The sequence below is a fragment of the Castor canadensis genome, chromosome 8, assembly GCF_047511655.1.
Source record: "Castor canadensis chromosome 8, mCasCan1.hap1v2, whole genome shotgun sequence".
Classification (NCBI taxonomy): domain Eukaryota; kingdom Metazoa; phylum Chordata; class Mammalia; order Rodentia; family Castoridae; genus Castor; species Castor canadensis.
This window is the reverse complement of record NC_133393.1, coordinates 70785898-70803262: the sequence shown is the minus strand read 5'-3', so window position 1 is coordinate 70803262 and position 17365 is coordinate 70785898.

The window sequence follows — 17365 nt, the reverse complement described above, 5'->3', positions numbered from 1 at the left end:
GAGGTGAAGAAAACAGGATTCTTTCCAAAGAAAACCATGTATGATAAAAGTGGCAGCATCTAGCACATTGTCTCCCTTTGAGAGTTGAGTGGTTTCTGAAAAGAATGCTTCCCAGAAATCATAATTTTCAAGGTGTATATAGGTTTATTTTGTTCCAAATGAGAATATTTAGCTGAGTGGAAGAAATCCATGAATATCTTGACAGAAAACCATCTGTGTTAAAAGCAGGAGCACCTAGTACATATTTCCCTGTGAGAATTGAGTGAGCTTTTTGAAAACAACACTTCCTGCATCTTAGGTGTTTCAAGGTGGAGATAGGCTCTGTTTCTTCCAAATTGGCCTATTCAGCTGAGTTGAAGAAACACATGTTTCACTCGAAAGACAACCATCTGTTTAAGAAGCAGGAGCATGTAGAACATTGTTTCCCTGTAAGAACTGAGTTAGTTTTGAGAGTACTACTTCTTGCAATCCAAGCTTTCAAGGTGGAGAAGGGCTGATTTTGTTCTAAATGGGCCTATTTATCGAGGGGAAGAAAAACATGTGTCCATCCAAAGAAAACAATGTATGTTGGAAGCTGCACCAACTACCTCATTGTTTCCCTGTGAAAATTGGGTAACCTTTTGAAAGAAATATTTCCTGCGTATCGTAGTTATCATGGGGTAAAGACCTCATTTGATACAAATAGGACTATTCAACTGACTTGAAACACATGTGAATCTCTCCAAAAACACCATCTTGGGTTGAAGCTGCAGCTGCTAGCACATTGTTTCACTGTGAGAATTGAGTTACATTTTGATAGCAATAATTCCTGCAAATCTGAATTTTCAGGTATTAATAGTTTCATTTTGTCAAAATAGGATTGTTAAGCTAAGTTGAATAAACACATGTATCACTCCAAAAAAAACTGTTTAATAAGCTGGGGCATTTAGCACATTCTTTCCCTGTGAGAACTGAGATAGTTATTGAAAGGAATACTTCCTGCAATTTAGCTGTTTCAAGGTGGGTAAATGCTGATTTGGTTGCAATTGAGCATATTCATCTGAGGGGACCAAACACATGTATCCTCTAGGAAACCGTTTATGTTAGATGCTGGGCAATCTACAACATTCTTTCCCTATGAGAATTGAGTTCATTTTTGAAATTAATACTTCCTGCAAATCAGAATTTTCAAGGTGTTATTAGGCTGATTTTGTCCAAATATCCTTATTCAGCTAAGGTGAAGAAACACAGGTATCTCTCGGGAAAAACAACTCTTTGGCAGAAGCAAGTGCATATAGCATATATTTCACTCAGAGAATTGAGTGAGATTTTGAAAAGAATACTTCCTGAATAGACCTATAACACAAAATGAAATTGAAGCAGCAATCAAGAGTCTCCCCAAAAAGAAAAGTCCAGGACCCGATGGATTCTCTGCTGAATTCTATCAAACCTTTAAAGAAGAACTGATACCAACCCTCCTTAAACTGTTCCATGAAATAGAAAGGGAAGGAAAACTGCCAAACACACTTTATGAAGCCAGTATTACACTTATCCCCAAACCAGGCAAAGACACCTCCAAAAAGGAGTACTATAGACCAATCTCCTTAATGAACATCGTTGCAAAAATCCTCAACAAAATAATGGCAAACCGAATTCAGCAACACATCAAAAAGATTATTCACCACGACCAAGTAGGCTTCATCCCAGGGATGCAGAGGTGGTTCAACATATGAAAATCAATAAATGTAATAAACCACATTAACAGAAGCAAAGACAAAAACCACTTGATCATCTCAATAGATGCAGAAAAAGCCTTTGATAAGATCCAACATCATTTCATGATAAAAGCTCTAAGAAAACTAGGAATAGAAGGAAAGTTCCTCAACATTATAAAAGCTATATATGACAAACCTACAGCCAGCATTATACTTAATGGAGAAAAATTAAAACCATTCCCTCTAAAATCAGGAACCAGACAAGGATGCCCACTATCTCCACTCCTATTCAACATAGTACTGGAATTCCTAGCCAGAGCAATTAGGCAAGAAGAAGGAATAAAAGGAATACAAATAGGTAAAGAAACTGTCAAAATATCCCTATTTGCAGACGACATGATCCTATACCTTAAAGACCCAAAAAACTCTACTCAGAAGCTTCTAGACATCATCAATAGCTATAGCAAGGTAGCAGGATATAAAAACAACGTAGAAAAATCATTAGCATTTCTATACACTAACAATGAGCAAACAGAAAAAGAATGTATGAAAACAATTCCATTTACAATAGCCTCAAACAAAATCAAATACCTAGGTGTAAACCTAACAAAAGATGTGAGAGACCTCTACAAGGAAAACTATACACTTCTGAAGAAAGAGATTGAGGAAGACTATAGAAAGTGGAGAGCTCTCCCATGCTCATGGATTGGTAGAATCAACATAGTAAAAATGTCGATACTCCCCAAAGTAATCTACATTTTTAATGCAATTCCCATCAAAATTCCAATGACATTCATTAAAGAGATTGAAAAATCTACTGTTAAATTTATATGGAAACACAAGAGGCCACGAATAGCCAAGGCAATACTCAGTCAAAAGAACAATGCGGAGGTATCACAATACCTGACTTCAAACTATATTACAAAGCAATAACAATAAAAACAGCATGGTACTGGCACAAAAACAGACATGAAGACCAGTGGAACAGAATAGAGGATCCAGATATGAAGCCACACAACTATAAGCAACTTATCTTTGACAAAGGAGCTAAAAATATATGATGGAGAAATGCAACCTCTTCAACAAAAACTGCTGGGAAAACTGGTTAGCAGTCTGCAAAAAACTGAAACTAGATCCATGTATATCACCCTATACCAAGATTAACTCAAAATGGATCAAGGATCTTAATATCCAAACCCAAACTCTTAAGTTGATACAAGAAAGACTAGGAAATACTCTGGAGTTAGTAGGTATAGGTAAGAACTTTCTCAATGAAACCCCAGCAGCACAGCAACTAAGAGATAGCATAGATAAATGGGACGTCATAAAACTAAAAAGCTCCTGTTCATCAAAAGAAATGGTCTCTAAACTGAAGAGAACACCCACAGAGAGGGAGAAAATATTTGCCAATTATACATCAGACAAAGGACTGATAACCAGAATACACAGGGAACTTAAAACACTAAATTCTCCCAAAACTAATGAACCAATAAAGAAATGGGCACGTGAACTAAACAGAACTTTCTCAAAAGAAGAAATTCAAATGGCCAGAAAACACATGAAAAAGTGCTCACCATCTCTAGCAATAAAGGAAATGCAAATTAAAACCACGCTAAGATTCCACCTCACCCCTCTTAGAATAGCCATCATCAGCAACACCACCAACAACAGGTGTTGGCGAGGATGCGGGGAAAAAGGAACCCTCTTACACTGTTGGTGGGAATGTACACTAGTACAACCACTCTGGAAAAAAATTTGGAGGCTACTTAAAAAGCTGGACATCGATCTACCATTTGGTCCAGCAATACCACTCTTGGGGATATACCCAAAAGACTTACTACAGAGGCACCTGCACATCCGTGTTTATTGCAGCACTATTCACAATAGCCAAGTTATGGAAGCAGCCAAGATGCCCCAACACTGACGAATGGATTAAGAAAATGTGGTGTCTATACACTTTGGAATTTTATGCAGCCATGAAGAAGAACGAAATGTTATCACTCGCTGGTAAATGGATGGAATTGGAGAACATCATTCTGAGTGAGGTTAGCCTGGCTCAAAAAACCAAAAATCGTATGTTCTCCCTCATAGGTGGACATTAGATCAAGGGCAAACACAACAAGGGGATTGGACATAAGCACATGATAAAGCGAGAGCACACAAGGGAGGGGTGAGGATAGGTAAGACACCTAAAAAACTAGCTAGCATTTGTTGCCCTTAACACAGAGAAACTAAAGCAGATACCTTAAAGCAACTGAGGCCAATAGGAAAAGGGGAACAGGTACTAGAGAAAAGGTTAGATCAAAAAGAATTAACCTAGAAGGTAACACCCATGCACAGGAAATCAATTTGAGTCAATGCCCTGTATAGCTATCCTTATCTCAACCAGCAAAAACCCTTGTTCCTTCCTATTATTGCTTATACTCTCTCTACAACAAAACTAGAAATAAGGGCAAAATAGTTTCTGTTGGGTATTGGGGGGGGAGAGGGAGGGGCGGAGTGGGTGGTACGGGAGGGGGTGGGGGCAGGGGGGAGAAATGAACCAAGCCTTGTATTCACATATGAATAATAAAAGAAAAATGAAAAAAAAAAAGGAAAGAATACTTCCTGCAACTTAGGTGTTTCAAGGTGGAGATTGGCTCTATTTGCTCCAAATAGGCCTCTTCAGCTTAGATGGAGAAACTCATGTATCTGTCCAAGAAAACGATCTATGTTAGAAGCTTCACAATTTAGCACAATGTTTTCCTGTGAGAACGGAGTTAGTTTTGAAAGGAATATATCCTGCACATCAGAATTATCAAAGTGAAGATAGGCTCATTTTTCAAAATAGGACTATTCGGCTAAGTTGAAGGAAGACCTGAATCTCTCCAAAGTACACCATCTATGCTCCAAGCAGAAGCTACTAGCACATTGTTTCCCCATGAGAATTGACTTAGTTTCTCAAACATTACTTCCAGCAACATTTCAGTTTCAAGTAGGAGAGAGTCTCTGTATGCTCCAAACAGGACTATTCAGCTGAGTTGAAGACACACATATATCTCTTGAAAGATTACTATCTATGTTAGAAGAAGTACCTTCTAGCACACTGTTTCCTTTTGAGAATTTAGTTAGTTTTTAAAATGATACTTGCTGCAAATCAGAATTTTGAAAGGGGATGAAAGCTCATTTTCTCCAAATAGACCTCTTCAGCTATACTGAAGTCACATATCTCTTGAAAGAAAACCATGTGTGTTAAAAGCAAGAGCATTTAGCACCTTGTTTCCTTGTGAGAACTGAGTTAGTTATTGACAGGAAAAATTCCTCCAACTTAACAGTTTCAAGGTGGAATCAGCTGAGGTGAAGGAACACCAAGGACTCTCCAAGGACTATGATCTACAGCTGAAGCTGCAGCATCTTACACATTGTTTCCCTGTCATAACTGAGTACGTTTTTAAAGGAATTCTTAATGCAAATCAGAACTTTGTAGGTGGACAAAGGTTCTTTTTCTTCAAATTGGCCTATTCAAATGAATTGTTGAAACACTTGTTCATTTCAAAAGATAACCCTGTGTTTTGCGAACATGAGTAACTACCACATTGTTTCCCTGTGAGAATAGAGTTAGTTTTTGAAAGCCATATACCTGCAACTTTGTGGTTTCAACTCGAGATAGGCTCTGTTTGTTGCAAAGAGTCCTATTCAGCTGAGTAGATGAAATACGAGTATCTCTCGAAAGAAAATCAGCTACGTTAAAGACAGGAGGATCTAGCACATTTCTTCCCTGTGAGAAATGTGTTTCCTCTTGATAGGAACAATTCCTGCAAATCAATACTTTACAGGTGGAGAAAAGTTCATTTTGATCAAAATTGGCCTATTCACCTGATATTTCAAAAAACATGTGTGTTTCAAAAGAAAACCTTCTGTGTTAGAAACAGGAGCATTTTGCACATTGTTTCTCTGTGAGAATTAAGTTAGTTTTTAAAAGCAGTATTCCTGCATCTTAATTGTTTCTTTTTGGAAAAAGGTTCTGTTTGATCGGAAGAGGCCTATTGACCTGAGTTTGAGAAACTGATATATCTATCCAAAAAAGTGATCTATGTTAGAAGCTTTACAATCCAGCACATTGTTTCCCTGGAGAATTGAGTTAGTTTCTTCAAGCAAGATACCTGCAACTTTGTGGGTTCAACGTGGAGTTTGGGTCTGTTTGCTCCAAAGAGGCCTATTCAGCTGAGTAGAAGAAACACATGTATCTCTCAAAAGAAGACCACCTACACCTACATTAAAGAAAGGAGCATCTAGCACATTGTTTCCCTGTGAGAATTGCCTTTGCTATTGAAAGCAACATTTCCTGCAAGTGAAAACTTTCAGGTGGAGAAAGGCTCATTTTGATCCAAATTGGCCTATTCACCAGATATGTATAAAATCATCATTATCGAGAAAGAAAACGTAACGTGTTAGAAACAGGAGCATGCTGACATTGTTCCCTATGAGAATTGAGGTTTTCTTTTGAAAGCAGTATTCTTGCATCTTAATGTTTTCAATTTGGAGATAGGTTCTGTTTACTCCAAGTGGCCTATTCAGCTGAGTTTGAGAAACTCATGTATCTCTCAAAGAAATGAACTAAGTTAGAAATGTCAGAATCTAGCATATTGTTTCCCCATGAGAATTCAGTAAGTTTTTGAAGTTAATACTTTCTGCAAGTCAGAATTTTCAAGGTGTTTGTAGGCTCATTTTGTCAAAATGGGCTTATTCAGCTAAGTTGAATACACACAGGTATCTTTTGAAAGAAAAACATCTTCGATAGAAGCATGAGCATCTTCCACATTGTTTTCCTGTGAGAACTGAGTTAATTTTTGAAAGAAACACTTTCTACAGCTTAGGTGTTTCAAGGTGGAGATAGGGTCTGTGTGATCCAACAAGGCCTTTTCAGATGAGGTGAAGAAAACAGGATTCTTTCCAAAGAAAACCATGTATGATAAAAGTGGCAGCATCTAGCACATTGTCTCCCTTTGAGAGTTGAGTGGTTTCTGAAAAGAATGCTTCCCAGAAATCATAATTTTCAAGGTGTATATAGGTTTATTTTGTTCCAAATGGGAATATTTAGCTGAGTGGAAGAAATCCATGAATATCTTGACAGAAAACCATCTGTGTTAAAAGCAGGAGCACCTAGTACATATTTCCCTGTGAGAATTGAGTGAGCTTTTTGAAAACAACACTTCCTGCATCTTAGGTGTTTCAAGGTGGAGATAGGCTCTGTTTCTTCCAAATTGGCCTATTCAGCTGAGTTGAAGAAACACATGTTTCACTCGAAAGACAACCATCTGTTTCAGAAGCAGGAGCATGTAGAACATTGTTTCCCTGTAAGAACTGAGTTAGTTTTGAGAGTACTACTTCTTGCAATCCAAGCTTTCAAGGTGGAGAAGGGCTGATTTTGTTCTAAATGGGCCTATTTATCGAGGGGAAGAAAAACATGTGTCCATCCAAAGAAAACAATGTATGTTGGAAGCTGCACCAACTACCTCATTGTTTCCCTGTGAAAATTGGGTAACCTTTTGAAAGAAATATTTCCTGCGTATCGTACTTATCATGGGGTAAAGACCTCATTTGATACAAATAGGACTATTCAACTGACTTGAAACACATGTGAATCTCTCCAAAAACACCATCTTGGGTTGAAGCTGCAGCTGCTAGCACATTGTTTCACTGTGAGAATTGAGTTACATTTTGATAGCAATAATTCCTGCAAATCTGAATTTTCAGGTATTAATAGTTTCATTTTGTCAAAATAGGATTGTTAAGCTAAGTTGAATAAACACATGTATCACTCCAAAAAAAACTGTTTAATAAGCTGGGGCATTTAGCACATTCTTTCCCTGTGAGAACTGAGATAGTTATTGAAAGGAATACTTCCTGCAATTTAGCTGTTTCAAGGTGGGTAAATGCTGATTTGGTTGCAATTGAGCATATTCATCTGAGGGGACCAAACACATGTATCCTCCAGGAAACCGTTTATGTTAGATGCTGGGCCATCTACAACATTTTTTCCCTATGAGAATTGAGTTCATTTTTGAAATTAATACTTCCTGCAAATCAGAATTTTCAAGGTGTTATTAGGCTGATTTTGTCCAAATATCCTTATTCAGCTAAGGTGAAGAAACACAGGTATCTCTCGGGAAAAACAACTCTTTGGCAGAAGCAAGTGCATATAGCATATATTTCACTCGGAGAATTGAGTGAGATTTTGAAAAGAATACTTCCTGAATAGACCTATAACACAAAATGAAATTGAAGCAGCAATCAAGAGTCTCCCCAAAAAGAAAAGTCCAGGACCCGATAAATTCTCTGCTGAATTCTATCAGACCTTTAAAGAAGAACTGATACCAACCCTCCTTAAACTGTTCCATGAAATAGAAAGGCAAGGAAAACTGCCAAACACACTTTATGAAGCCAGTATTACACTTATCCCCAAACCAGGCAAAGACACCTCCAAAAAGGAGAACTATACACCAATCTCCTTAATGAACATCGTTGCAAAAATCCTCAACAAAATAATGGCAAACCGAATTCAGCAACACATCAAAAAGATTATTCACCACGACCAAGTAGGCTTCATCCCAGGGATGCAGAGGTGGTTCAACATATGAAAATCAATAAATGTAATAAACCACATTAACAGAAGCAAAGACAAAAACCACTTGATCATCTCAATAGATGCAGAAAAAGCCTTTGATAAGATCCAACATCATTTCATGATAAAAGCTCTAAGAAAACTAGGAATAGAAGGAAAGTTCCTCAACATTATAAAAGCTATATATGACAAACCTACAGCCAGCATTATACTTAATGGAGAAAAATTAAAACCATTCCCTCTAAAATCAGGAACCAGACAAGGATGCCCACTATCTCCACTCCTATTCAACATAGTACTGGAATTCCTAGCCAGAGCAATTAGGCAAGAAGAAGGAATAAAAGGAATACAAATAGGTAAAGAAACTGTCAAAATATCCCTATTTGCAGACGACATGATCCTATACCTTAAAGACCCAAAAAACTCTACTCAGAAGCTTCTAGACATCATCAATAGCTATAGCAAGGTAGCAGGATATAAAAACAACGTAGAAAAATCATTAGCATTTCTATACACTAACAATGAGCAAACAGAAAAAGAATGTATGAAAACAATTCCATTTACAATAGCCTCAAACAAAATCAAATACCTAGGTGTAAACCTAACAAAAGATGTGAGAGACCTCTACAAGGAAAACTATACACTTCTGAAGAAAGAGATTGAGGAAGACTATAGAAAGTGGAGAGCTCTCCCATGCTCATGGATTGGTAGAATCAACATAGTAAAAATGTCGATACTCCCCAAAGTAATCTACATTTTTAATGCAATTCCCATCAAAATTCCAATGACATTCATTAAAGAGATTGAAAAATCTACTGTTAAATTTATATGGAAACACAAGAGGCCACGAATAGCCAAGGCAATACTCAGTCAAAAGAACAATGCGGAGGTATCACAATACCTGACTTCAAACTATATTACAAAGCAATAACAATAAAAACAGCATGGTACTGGCACAAAAACAGACATGAAGACCAGTGGAACAGAATAGAGGATCCAGATATGAAGCCACACAACTATAAGCAACTTATCTTTGACAAAGGAGCTAAAAATATATGATGGAGCAATGCAACCTCTTCAACAAAAACTGCTGGGAAAACTGGTTAGCAGTCTGCAAAAAACTGAAACTAGATCCATGTATATCACCCTATACCAAGATTAACTCAAAATGGATCAAGGATCTTAATATCAGACCCCAAACTCTTAAGTTGATACAAGAAAGACTAGGAAATACTCTGGAGTTAGTAGGTATAGGTAAGAACTTTCTCAATGAAACCCCAGCAGCACAGCAACTAAGAGATAGCATAGATAAATGGGACGTCATAAAACTAAAAAGCTCCTGTTCATCAAAAGAAATGGTCTCTAAACTGAAGAGAACACCCACAGAGAGGGAGAAAATATTTGCCAATTATACATCAGACAAAGGACTGATAACCAGAATACACAGGGAACTTAAAACACTAAATTCTCCCAAAACTAATGAACCAATAAAGAAATGGGCACGTGAACTAAACAGAACTTTCTCAAAAGAAGAAATTCAAATGGCCAGAAAACACATGAAAAAGTGCTCACCATCTCTAGCAATAAAGGAAATGCAAATTAAAACCACGCTAAGATTCCACCTCACCCCTCTTAGAATAGCCATCATCAGCAACACCACCAACAACAGGTGTTGGCGAGGATGCGGGGAAAAAGGAACCCTCTTACACTGTTGGTGGGAATGTACACTAGTACAACCACTCTGGAAAAAAATTTGGAGGCTACTTAAAAAGCTGGACATCGATCTACCATTTGGTCCAGCAATACCACTCTTGGGGATATACCCAAAAGACTTACTCCAGAGGCACCTGCACATCCGTGTTTATTGCAGCACTATTCACAATAGCCAAGTTATGGAAGCAGCCAAGATGCCCCAACACTGACGAATGGATTAAGAAAATGTGGTGTCTATACACTTTGGAATTTTATGCAGCCATGAAGAAGAACGAAATGTTATCACTCGCTGGTAAATGGATGGAATTGGAGAACATCATTCTGAGTGAGGTTAGCCTGGCTCAAAAAACCAAAAATCGTATGTTCTCCCTCATAGGTGGACATTAGATCAAGGGCAAACACAACAAGGGGATTGGACATAAGCACATGATAAAGCGAGAGCACACAAGGGAGGGGTGAGGATAGGTAAGACACCTAAAAAACTAGCTAGCATTTGTTGCCCTTAACACAGAGAAACTAAAGCAGATACCTTAAAGCAACTGAGGCCAATAGGAAAAGGGGAACAGGTACTAGAGAAAAGGTTAGATCAAAAAGAATTAACCTAGAAGGTAACACCCATGCACAGGAAATCAATTTGAGTCAATGCCCTGTATAGCTATCCTTATCTCAACCAGCAAAAACCCTTGTTCCTTCCTATTATTGCTTATACTCTCTCTACAACAAAACTAGAAATAAGGGCAAAATAGTTTCTGTTGGGTATTGGGGGGGAGAGGGAGGGGCGGAGTGGGTGGTAAGGGAGGGGGTGGGGGCAGGGGGGAGAAATGAACCAAGCCTTGTATTCACATATGAATAATAAAAGAAAAATGAAAAAAAAAAAGGAAAGAATACTTCCTGCAACTTAGGTGTTTCAAGGTGGAGATTGGCTCTATTTGCTCCAAATAGGCCTCTTCAGCTTAGATGGAGAAACTCATGTATCTGTCCAAGAAAACGATCTATGTTAGAAGCTTCACAATTTAGCACAATGTTTTCCTGTGAGAACGGAGTTAGTTTTGAAAGGAATATATCCTGCACATCAGAATTATCAAAGTGAAGATAGGCTCATTTTTCAAAATAGGACTATTCGGCTAAGTTGAAGGAAGACCTGAATCTCTCCAAAGTACACCATCTATGCTCCAAGCAGAAGCTACTAGCACATTGTTTCCCCATGAGAATTGACTTAGTTTCTCAAACATTACTTCCAGCAACATTTCAGTTTCAAGTAGGAGAGAGTCTCTGTATGCTCCAAACAGGACTATTCAGCTGAGTTGAAGACACACATATATCTCTTGAAAGATTACTATCTATGTTAGAAGAAGTACCTTCTAGCACACTGTTTCCTTTTGAGAATTTAGTTAGTTTTTAAAATGATACTTGCTGCAAATCAGAATTTTGAAAGGGGATGAAAGCTCATTTTCTCCAAATAGACCTCTTCAGCTATACTGAAGTCACATATCTCTTGAAAGAAAACCATGTGTGTTAAAAGCAAGAGCATTTAGCACCTTGTTTCCTTGTGAGAACTGAGTTAGTTATTGACAGGAAAAATTCCTCCAACTTAACAGTTTCAAGGTGGAATCAGCTGAGGTGAAGGAACACCAAGGACTCTCCAAGGACTATGATCTACATCTGAAGCTGCAGCATCTTACACATTGTTTCCCTGTCATAACTGAGTACGTTTTTAAAGGAATTCTTAATGCAAATCAGAACTTTGTAGGTGGACAAAGGTTCTTTTTCTTCAAATTGGCCTATTCAAATGAATTGTTGAAACACTTGTTCATTTCAAAAGATAACCCTGTGTTTTGCGAACATGAGTAACTACCACATTGTTTCCCTGTGAGAATAGAGTTAGTTTTTGAAAGCCATATACCTGCAACTTTGTGGTTTCAACTCGAGATAGGCTCTGTTTGTTGCAAAGAGTCCTATTCAGCTGAGTAGATGAAATACGAGTATCTCTCGAAAGAAAATCAGCTACGTTAAAGACAGGAGGATCTAGCACATTTCTTCCCTGTGAGAAATGTGTTTCCTCTTGATAGGAACAATTCCTGCAAATCAATACTTTACAGGTGGAGAAAAGTTCATTTTGATCAAAATTGGCCTATTCACCTGATATTTCAAAAAACATGTGTGTTTCAAAAGAAAACCTTCTGTGTTAGAAACAGGAGCATTTTGCACATTGTTTCTCTGTGAGAATTAAGTTAGTTTTTAAAAGCAGTATTCCTGCATCTTAATTGTTTCTTTTTGGAAAAAGGTTTTGTTTGATCGGAAGAGGCCTATTGACCTGAGTTTGAGAAACTGATATATCTATCCAAAAAAGTGATCTATGTTAGAAGCTTTACAATCCAGCACATTGTTTCCCTGGAGAATTGAGTTAGTTTCTTCAAGCAAGATACCTGCAACTTTGTGGGTTCAACGTGGAGTTTGGGTCTGTTTGCTCCAAGGAGGCCTATTCAGCTGAGTAGAAGAAACACATGTATCTCTCAAAAGAAGACCACCTACACCTACATTAAAGACAGGAGCATCTAGCACATTGTTTCCCTGTGAGAATTGCCTTTGCTATTGAAAGCAACATTTCCTGCAAGTGAAAACTTTCAGGTGGAGAAAGGCTCATTTTGATCCAAATTGGCCTATTCACCAGATATGTATAAAATCATCATTATCGAGAAAGAAAACGTAACGTGTTAGAAACAGGAGCATGCTGACATTGTTCCCTATGAGAATTGAGGTTTTCTTTTGAAAGCAGTATTCTTGCATCTTAATGTTTTCAATTTGGAGATAGGTTCTGTTTACTCCAAGTGGCCTATTCAGCTGAGTTTGAGAAACTCATGTATCTCTCAAAGAAATGAACTAAGTTAGAAATGTCAGAATCTAGCATATTGTTTCCCCATGAGAATTCAGTAAGTTTTTGAAGTTAATACTTTCTGCAAGTCAGAATTTTCAAGGTGTTTGTAGGCTCATTTTGTCAAAATGGGCTTATTCAGCTAAGTTGAATACACACAGGTATCTTTTGAAAGAAAAACATCTTCGATAGAAGCATGAGCATCTTCCACATTGTTTTCCTGTGAGAACTGAGTTAATTTTTGAAAGAAACACTTTCTACAGCTTAGGTGTTTCAAGGTGGAGATAGGGTCTGTGTGATCCAACAAGGCCTTTTCAGATGAGGTGAAGAAAACAGGATTCTTTCCAAAGAAAACCATGTATGATAAAAGTGGCAGCATCTAGCACATTGTCTCCCTTTGAGAGTTGAGTGGTTTCTGAAAAGAATGCTTCCCAGAAATCATAATTTTCAAGGTGTATATAGGTTTATTTTGTTCCAAATGGGAATATTTAGCTGAGTGGAAGAAATCCATGAATATCTTGACAGAAAACCATCTGTGTTAAAAGCAGGAGCACCTAGTACATATTTCCCTGTGAGAATTGAGTGAGCTTTTTGAAAACAACACTTCCTGCATCTTAGGTGTTTCAAGGTGGAGATAGGCTCTGTTTCTTCCAAATTGGCCTATTCAGCTGAGTTGAAGAAACACATGTTTCACTCGAAAGACAACCATCTGTTTAAGAAGCAGGAGCATGTAGAACATTGTTTCCCTGTAAGAACTGAGTTAGTTTTGAGAGTACTACTTCTTGCAATCCAAGCTTTCAAGGTGGAGAAGGGCTGATTTTGTTCTAAATGGGCCTATTTATCGAGGGGAAGAAAAACATGTGTCCATCCAAAGAAAACAATGTATGTTGGAAGCTGCACCAACTACCTCATTGTTTCCCTGTGAAAATTGGGTAGCCTTTTGAAAGAAATATTTCCTGCGTATCGTACTTATCATGGGGTAAAGACCTCATTTGATACAAATAGGACTATTCAACTGACTTGAAACACATGTGAATCTCTCCAAAAACACCATCTTGGGTTGAAGCTGCAGCTGCTAGCACATTGTTTCACTGTGAGAATTGAGTTACATTTTGATAGCAATAATTCCTGCAAATCTGAATTTTCAGGTATTAATAGTTTCATTTTGTCAAAATAGGATTGTTAAGCTAAGTTGAATAAACACATGTATCACTCCAAAAAAAACTGTTTAATAAGCTGGGGCATTTAGCACATTCTTTCCCTGTGAGAACTGAGATAGTTATTGAAAGGAATACTTCCTGCAATTTAGCTGTTTCAAGGTGGGTAAATGCTGATTTGGTTGCAATTGAGCATATTCATCTGAGGGGACAAAACACATGTATCCTCCAGGAAACCGTTTATGTTAGATGCTGGGCCATCTACAACATTCTTTCCCTATGAGAATTGAGTTCATTTTTGAAATTAATACTTCCTGCAAATCAGAATTTTCAAGGTGTTATTAGGCTGATTTTGTCCAAATATCCTTATTCAGCTAAGTTGAATAAACACAGGTATCTCTCGGGAAAAACAACTCTTTGGCAGAAGCAAGTGCATATAGCATATATTTCACTCGGAGAATTGAGTGAGATTTTGAAAAGAATACTTCCTGAATAGACCTATAACACAAAATGAAATTGAAGCAGCAATCAAGAGTCTCCCCAAAAAGAAAAGTCCAGGACCCGATGGATTCTCTGCTGAATTCTATCAGACCTTTAAAGAAGAACTGATACCAACCCTCCTTAAACTGTTCCATGAAACAGAAAGGGAAGGAAAACTGCCAAACACACTTTATGAAGCCAGTATTACACTTATCCCCAAACCAGGCAAAGACACCTCCAAAAAGGAGAACTATAGACCAATCTCCTTAATGAACATTGTTGCAAAAATCCTCAACAAAATAATGGCAAACCGAATTCAGCAACACATCAAAAAGATTATTCACCACGACCAAGTAGGCTTCATCCCAGGGATGCAGAGGTGGTTCAACATATGAAAATCAATAAATGTAATAAACCACATTAACAGAAGCAAAGACAAAAACCACTTGATCATCTCAATAGATGCAGAAAAAGCCTTTGATAAGATCCAACATCATTTCATGATAAAAGCTCTAAGAAAACTAGGAATAGAAGGAAAGTTCCTCAACATTATAAAAGCTATATATGACAAACCTACAGCCAGCATTATACTTAATGGAGAAAAATTAAAACCATTCCCTCTAAAATCAGGAACCAGACAAGGATGCCCACTATCTCCACTCCTATTCAACATAGTACTGGAATTCCTAGCCAGAGCAATTAGGCAAGAAGAAGGAATAAAAGGAATACAAAAAGGTAAAGAAACTGTCAAAATATCCCTATTTGCAGACGACATGATCCTAAACCTTAAAGACCCAAAAAACTCTACTCAGAAGCTTCTAGACATCATCAATAGCTATAGCAAGGTAGCAGGATATAAAAACAACGTAGAAAAATCATTAGCATTTCTATACACTAACAATGAGCAAACAGAAAAAGAATGTATGAAAACAATTCCATTTACAATAGCCTCAAACAAAATCAAATACCTAGGTGTAAACCTAACAAAAGATGTGAGAGACCTCTACAAGGAAAACTATACACTTCTGAAGAAAGAGATTGAGGAAGACTATAGAAAGTGGAGAGATCTCCCATGCTCATGGATTGGTAGAATCAACATAGTAAAAATGTCGATACTCCCCAAAGTAATCTACATTTTTAATGCAATTCCCATCAAAATTCCAATGACATTCATTAAAGAGATTGAAAAATCTACTGTTAAATTTATATGGAAACACAAGAGGCCACGAATAGCCAAGGCAATACTCAGTCAAAAGAACAATGCGGAGGTATCACAATACCTGACTTCAAACTATATTACAAAGCAATAACAATAAAAACAGCATGGTACTGGCACAAAAACAGACATGAAGACCAGTGGAACAGAATAGAGGATCCAGATATGAAGCCACACAACTATAAGCAACTTATCTTTGACAAAGGAGCTAAAAATATATGATGGAGAAATGCAACCTCTTCAACAAAAACTGCTGGGAAAACTGGTTAGCAGTCTGCAAAAAACTGAAACTAGATCCATGTATATCACCCTATACCAAGATTAACTCAAAATGGATCAAGGATCTTAATATCAGACCCCAAACTCTTAAGTTGATACAAGAAAGAATAGGAAATACTCTGGAGTTAGTAGGTATAGGTAAGAACTTTCTCAATGAAACCCCAGCTGCACAGCAACTAAGAGATAGCATAGATAAATGGGACGTCATAAAACTAAAAAGCTCCTGTTCATCAAAAGAAATGGTCTCTAAACTGAAGAGAACACCCACAGAGAGGGAGAAAATATTTGCCAATTATACATCAGACAAAGGACTGATAACCAGAATACACAGGGAACTTAAAACACTAAATTCTCCCAAAACTAATGAACCAATAAAGAAATGGGCACGTGAACTAAACAGAACTTTCTCAAAAGAAGAAATTCAAATGGCCAGAAAACACATGAAAAAGTGCTCACCATCTCTAGCAATAAAGGAAATGCAAATTAAAACCACGCTAAGATTCCACCTCACCCCTCTTAGAATAGCCATCATCAGCAACACCACCAACAACAGGTGTTGGCGAGGATGCGGGGAAAAAGGAACCCTCTTACACTGTTGGTGGGAATGTACACTAGTACAACCACTCTGGAAAAAAATTTGGAGGCTACTTAAAAAGCTGGACATCGATCTACCATTTGGTCCAGCAATACCACTCTTGGGGATATACCCAAAAGACTTACTCCAGAGGCACCTGCACATCCGTGTTTATTGCAGCACTATTCACAATAGCCAAGTTATGGAAGCAGCCAAGATGCCCCAACACTGACGAATGGATTAAGAAAATGTGGTGTCTATACACTTTGGAATTTTATGCAGCCATGAAGAAGAACGAAATGTTATCACTCGCTGGTAAATGGATGGAATTGGAGAACATCATTCTGAGTGAGGTTAGCCTGGCTCAAAAAACCAAAAATCGTATGTTCTCCCTCACAGGTGGACATTAGATCAAGGGCAAACACAACAAGGGGATTGGACATAAGCACATGATAAAGCGAGAGCACACAAGGGAGGGGTGAGGATAGGTAAGACACCTAAAAAACTAGCTAGCATTTGTTGCCCTTAACACAGAGAAACTAAAGCAGATACCTTAAAGCAACTGAGGCCAATAGGAAAAGGGGAACAGGTACTAGAGAAAAGGTTAGATCAAAAAGAATTAACCTAGAAGGTAACACCCATGCACAGGAAATCAATTTGAGTCAATGCCCTGTATAGCTATCCTTATCTCAACCAGCAAAAACCCTTGTTCCTTCCTATTATTGCTTATACTCTCTCTACAACAAAACTAGAAATAAGGGCAAAATAGTTTCTGT